This window comes from Mus pahari, chromosome 18 (assembly GCF_900095145.1).
Source record: "Mus pahari chromosome 18, PAHARI_EIJ_v1.1, whole genome shotgun sequence".
Classification (NCBI taxonomy): domain Eukaryota; kingdom Metazoa; phylum Chordata; class Mammalia; order Rodentia; family Muridae; genus Mus; species Mus pahari.
The window spans coordinates 14,999,597-15,006,623 of NC_034607.1; positions in this window are offsets into that span (position 1 = coordinate 14,999,597).

Genomic DNA, 7,027 nt, shown 5'->3' on the forward strand with positions numbered 1-7,027 from the left:
TAGATAGATAGATAGATAGATTAGATAGATAGATAGATAGATAGATAGATAGATAGATAGATAGATAGATAGATAGATAGATAGATCATACATACATACATACATACATAGCCAGCCAACCTCTGGACTCACCCTTCCTGGGCATAAATTCCAGCTCCGTGACTTGCACAGATGGCTTGACCTCTCTGTGCCTCAACTCCTAATCTACTAAGTGGAGGTCATACCAGACGTGATCCTGGTGGCTCCTGGTAAGGACCATGGGCTCAGAGCTCAGCTGCTGGCTTACACTGCCACTCTTTCTAAATGGCTCACAGTGCTGACTCAGCCCTGCTTCTGACTGATGACCTCATTGCATTCATCCTAGAAGTTCCTGGAAGGTAAGGGCTGTGGCCCATCCTCCCCAGCGCTCAGTGGGTGTCTGGGAAAGATAAAGCCATCAGGACTCCGGGCTGAGCTGGAGCACAGGAAGAGCCACCGTCCACCCCACCCTCAGCCTCCCATGGCCTCCTGCCTGCCTGCTGTCAGATGGTTGAAAGGGACAGAGATGACGGCCTTGCACCAACAGACCTGGTTCTGGGGCATCTTCTCTCTCTTCCTTACCTGCTCTGAGACGGGCAAATTACTTACTCTCTCTGATTGCCAATTAAAAGTACAGAGTGCTGAACTGTTCATCGTCTTGGCTCTGTAGCCTATGAGCACTCTGGGTCCAGTGTTTATCTTTATCTCCCTTCCTCAACAGCAACCCTGACCCAGCCAGTCAGCCAGAGGCAGCCATTAATGAATGTCTTCTTGCTCCTGTGTTCTTGCAAAACACTGGCTGTTGCTTGCCATGCAGGTAATGTTCATTTACATAAGCAGCACCATGTGGTTTAGATCGTAGTCTACTGTTTGCTTTAGAGCTCTGATTTCTTAAGATTTTATCCATCCCTGCTGTTTTTTGTTTTTGTTTTTTTTTTGTTTTGTTTTTTGGGTTTGTTTGTTTGTTTGGTTGGTTTGTTTTTTGTTTTTCGAGACAGGGTTTCTCTGTGTAGCCTTGGCTGTCCTGGAACTCACTCTGTAGACCAGGCTGGCCTCGAACTCAGAGAACTCCGAAATCCACCTGCCTCTGCCTCCCAAGTGCTGGGATTAAAAGCGTGCGCCACCACGCCTGGCTCATCCCTGCTGTTTTGAGGCTCTGTCCAGGTGGCTGGGTGAGCATCTAGCAGTTTATTTCTGATCTCTTCCAGATCCTGCAGGCCTGGAGAGCCTGGACTCAAGGGAGGAATCCTTCCGCCTCACTTACAGGAGATTGGGGCTACAGACTTCATCAGCACATCAAAGTGTAGGTCTCTCCAGGTCAACTCCCTAGCTACCCATAGTTCTTTTTGAGACAGTGCCTCATTGTAGCTGAGGGTGGCCTTGAACCCCTCACCTTACTAAGGATAACCTTGAACTCTTGATCTTCTTCCCTCTTCTGCCTCCCAAGTGTTGGGATTCTAGACATGTGGCACCACTCCTGACCCAACTTTCTTTAAAAAAAAAAAAAAAAAAAAAAAAAGATAAGCCGGGCGGTGGTGGCGCACGCCTTTAATCCAAGCACTTGGGAGGCAGAGGCAGGTGGATTTCTGAGTTCGAGGCCAGCCTGGTCTATAAAGTGAGTTCCAGGACAGCCAGGGCTATACAGAGAAACCCTGTCTCGAAAAACCATTAAAAAAAATTATTTATTTACTTTTTATATATCTAAGACACTGTTGCTGCCTTCAAACACACCAGAAGAGGGCATCAGATCCCATTACATGTAAGCCACCATGGGGTTGCTTGGAATTGAACTCAAGACCTCTGGAAGAGCACCGCTGAGCCATCTCGCCAGCCCCTGGCCCAACGTTCTATTTTGAGATAGGGTCTCACTAAGTTGCCCAGGGTAACCTTGAACTCATTCTGTAGCTTGGGTACACTTTGATTTTTTGATCCCCCTGCCTCATCTCTTGAGCAGCTGCAACTACAGCCCTGTGCTACCAGGCACAGCTCTATTTTTATTTTTTTTGAAGTGTGCACATACGCACACATGCGCGCACTTTCCTTCAGATTGTGGGTGTGTCTCCCTGGCCTTGGCCTTCAAGGGGACCTTGTGGATACTTGGTCTACCCTTCTCACTGGCCTTGCTGGAATTTTCCTTCTCAGGGTGCTCTGCTGAATCAACCTTGCAGGCTCTTCTCTGACACTTTGGTCCTGTTTAGTACTTCTGCATCCCAAGTTAGCGCAGGGCGACATGGCGTAGGCACTTGGGCGGGGCATCTGCTGGTGCCTTAACCTATTTCCCCTTGCATCCTGTGACACTCTAAACACTTAACACCTTGCTTTCCACGGGAACCAGAGAAGGGGTAGGAGAGGTGACTGCGTGGCCAGGGTCACAGTCCTGAGATGCAGGAAAGCCAGGAGTCACACCTAGTCAGTACCCCAAAGCACCCCCCCCACCTCCCACCAACACAGCTCATGGGGGGGGCAAATAAAGGAGCTTTGCTTCATCAGTTAAGAGTGCTTTCTGCTTCTCCAGAGGCAGCAAGTCAGGTTCCCCGAGCCCATACTGAGCAGATCACAACACTTGTGACTACAGCTCCAGGGGGATCCCACCCCCTCCGCTGGCCTCCATGGGCACCTGCGAGCACATGGTACGTGTGCAAACTAAAATATGGTAGCACACATCTTTAATTCCAGCCTTGGGGAGGTGTTGGCGACGGGTGGATTTCGGAGTTCAAGGCCAGTATGGGGCCTGGTCTACATACATGTTCCTAGCCAGCATTGCATTGTGAGACTCTGTCACCAAACACAGGTCAGGGCAGACACCATTCATTCACACCTCTCAACACCAGCTAAGCAAGTGTTCCTGGGTCCTGTCCGGAGGGCATCTGGAGTCTAGACTTCCATTTAGTCGCTTCTCCAGAGGAAAGAGGAAGGTTGAACACCCCCCCCCTCCCCGGCCCCTCCTCCATGGATAAGATGTCCTCTACCTGGGAAGAAGATGTTGCCCTGCAGCCAGGCTCATCTGGGTATCAGGTGACGGGAAGGCGCTCTGGTGAGCTAACTGCAGAGACCAGGGTCAGATAGAAGTGAGAGCTGAAGATGTCTCCACCAGCATCTCCCAGACAGAACACAGGCTTCACCAGGGTGGGATGGGGTTTCTGGTTAGATAGCGACTGACTTCCTGGGCCAGATCCTACCCCACATTCCAGAGTGGGCCAGGAGGTTGCAGGTTGCTGAGTAATGGCTGAACAAACATTAATTACAGGATGGGGTTTTGTCGGTGTCAAAGAGATGCTTGCTCTTTGACTCTTTCTTTTACTGGAGGAACAGGCATCGCGGTAATGTTATTCGTTGACTAAGTTCAGGCAGGAAAGAGAATCAGGCTCCAGCCCCACTGTCTGTCTCCTTCCTATGTAGCTGAGGATGACCTAGGATTTCTCACCCTCCTGCCTCAGCCTCTCCAGTGCTAGAGTTGCCAGCATTCTCCACCATGCCTGTTTTCTGTGGTGCTGGGGATTAAACCCAGGTCCTTACACACGCTGGGCAAGCACTCCGCCTGCAGGGCCACCCCCATCCTCAGGCCCCAGTCAGGCTCTGCTGAGGGAAACTGAGTTTCCATAGCTCTGGGGTTGATTGACAAGATGAAATTGGAAGTTGTGGGTGGGCTCTCCGTACTGAACCCAGCTCTGCAGACCACCCCATGTCTGAAGGCAGCGGAGGGGAGATGGGTGGTGTGAGAGCCAGCCTAGAATACGCTGACACCCAAACCTCAACTTTAAACATCTCTGGTATTCGCAGGTCACAGTGCGCCTCAGTGTCCTCTATTCCCAGCCATATGCAAAGGGACCAAAGCTCTGGGGAAAAGTGAACAAACATTTCAGGGTATCCCTTGTTTGCCAGGCTCCGGGCTGGGTGTTTCGCCCTTAGGGTCTCCCTAGCAACCTCAGGTGGTAGCCCCTGGTCTTCCTCCTGGTCCAGGGCTGAAGAAGCTGACTCAGCCCATTAGCCTCCGCGCCTGCCAGTCAGGCCCATTGTTTTCCCACAGATTAGCAATTACGCCCTTCTGTTTGCACTGTGAGCTCACACGCCCCAGCCCTCGTCCTCTCCAAGTGGGTTCCTTCTGCCCCCTCAGTCCAGCTCTTCCCATCCCCCTACCCGCCAGCTGTTAGGGTGGACATCCCTGAAACACCGAAGCTGTTAGAGCCTGAGGTGACACCCAGTGGCAGAACTCTTGACAAGCAGCCCCAGGCCTTGGGTTAAGTTCCCTTGCAGCACAAAAACAAACCAACCCTACGTTTCCCTTGCCCGCCCAGCTCAGGATCCTGTGGGGGCAATCTGGTAGCCACTGCTCTCGGCTACAGCCTCTCAGACATTAATGTACATCCTGTTTTGCATGAGAGATGATAAACTAATCCGAGAGAGGTGTGCCTAATAAGACTCCTCTGGGTAATGACAGGGAAGATGGCTCAGAGGATAAAGGCACTCGCTGCCAAGCCTTACAACCTAAGTTCCATCTCCGGGACCCACACGTGGAAAGAAACCAACTCCTACGAGTTGTCCTCTGACCTCCATGTGTGCCCCGTGGCCTGTGAAGGCTGCCAACACCACCCCTCCCCAAATAAATAATATGTAATTTAAAAAGAACTAAACAGGACTGGAGAGTTGGCTCAGCCCTTGTGTCTCTTCCAGAGAACCTGGGTTCGGTCCCCAGCACCCACAGAGTAGGTCTCCACCTCTCTCGTCTGACCTCTAAGGGGACTGGACACAGTACACATACACACAGGCAAAGCACTCAAACACAAATAAATACATTTTTAAAATTTTAAATTAAAAAAAAAAAAAAAAGATAGCAAGGGGTTCAGACTCCGGAGTTCACAAACTACAGGCCCTTCTAGATCAAGATCTCTACTTGCTTGCGTTCATTCATTCATTTGTTTCATTACTTATTTACTCATTCATTCCTCATTTGTTTGTTAAAGTAAGGTTGTGTGTAGCCGAGGCTGGACTTAAACTTGTTACCGGGCCGAGGCTGACTTTGAACGCCTGATTCCTGACTCCACATCCCAAGTGCTTTGTGAGATTATAGGTGTGCAATACCACCCATCTGGCTTTGTTTTAATTTCAGTTTTTACTTTTGAGACAGGGTCGGTCACATTATGTAGCTGGCCTGTAACTCACTCCGTAGGCTTGAAACTGTGACGCTCCTGATTCCATCCCCGCCTCGGGGCGCTAGGATTCAAGGCCTGTGCCACTGTTTCCAATTTTAACTTTCTGAAACGTCTCCCTCCCATTTGCCTCCTCCTTCAGCAAACACTTTTACTGGGTTTTAATGTATGTTTTCAAAGTTTCTCTGTGCCAACAAAAGCAAATAGCACCAGACTTGCCTGTCCCTCTCCCCTTCCCCAAACAGCAGGACGCTGACACACAGGGGTTGGTTATCACGTCATCTGAGATACCTGGGGAGTCAGCAGGCTTACTCATCTCTCTTCTTTTCCGGAGATGGTAATTTACGTGTTGCTCAAGCTGGTTTTGAACTCCTGGGCTCAACTGTTCCTCTCCCCTGAGCCTCCTGAGTGACGGGACATGTCCTACCGATATGAAGAACCCTTCCTGGAGAACGACATTATTATACCATTGTGTGATGTGTCATGATTTACTCGGCTGCCTCCTGGTGGCCACTTGGTTGTTTCTGATGATCCCGAGGTGTCTTCTTTAACTATTAAGTGTATTACCTCTTAATTCATGTATACAATGTGTTTTAATCACCCAACCCCCCTTTTCATTTAAATATGGTGTGTGTGTGTGTGTGTGTGTGTGTGTGCCAGTGAGCTCACACATGTGTGGGCTTTGCTATATACATAGAGGCCAGAGGCTAACTTTAAATGTCTTCCTCGATTACTCTCCACTTTATTTAATTTTTTATTTTTATTTATTTATTTATTTATTTATTTTTTGAGACAGGGTCCCTCACTGAGCCTGGAAGTCTCAATTTCAGCTAGACTGGCTCGCTAGCAGCTTGGGGGAGCCATCTGACTTTGCATCCTCACCCCTCCTGCACTGGAATTACAACTGCACACCACTGTGCCTGGTTTTTGTGGATGTGCTAGTAATTTGAACTTGGGTCACATGCTTGCACAGAAAACACTTTGCCCACTGAGCCACATCTCCAGGCCCTTACCCGGTTTCTGAGCCCTCCACACTCTGGCTAGCCTTGTCGTAGCAGTTCATGCCCGGGTCCCAGCTCCATCTGTGTAAGCCTCTGCAGACACCCCCTGTATGCTCTCCCTTCGTACCCCAATGTTGGGGTTCGAGCGTGGCAGGACCAACCCCGACGGGGTCTGGCAAACCCCCATCCACACGCGCACGCACGCAAGCAAGCGTCAAAGCCAACCCGAGCGAGCAGGGATGCCACACCCGCAGCCCCGCGACAACTCTCCAAGACCTCTTGTCAAAGCCTATGCCTTGTGCCTGAGCACTTAGGTAAGTCATGATGATGTCCAAGATCTAATGGGGTTCCTTGTGGGATCAGGGGGCAGGAGAACCTTGTATCCTTTCCAATAGACAGTAGGGGAGACCATGATGTAAAGACAAAAGGTAAAGATGGCTCGGTAGGTAAAGGTGCCTGCTGCTGAGCCTCTGACCTAAGTTCAACTCCCCTGGGACCTACATGCTGGAAGGAGAGGACTGACTTCTTCAAGTTGCCCTCTGAGCTCCACAGGCACACTGTGCCATGCTCATACACGCACAGGCACACGAGTAAATAGACAAGATGATAAAAATGTTAAGAGGGCGGGGCAGGGGAGGTCAGTAGTTTGCCTCTTGCTCTTTCAGGGGACCATCCCAGTACCCACATCTGGTGCTTCAGAACTTCCTGTCCAGAGCTGATGCCCTCTTCTGGCATCTGTGGGCATTCACACGTCAGTTATACCCAGACACATAAATAAATGAAAATAAATAATAAACTCTTTAAATGAAGAAGGAGGAGGAGGAGGAAGAAGAGGAGGAGGAGGAGGAGGAGGAGGAGGAG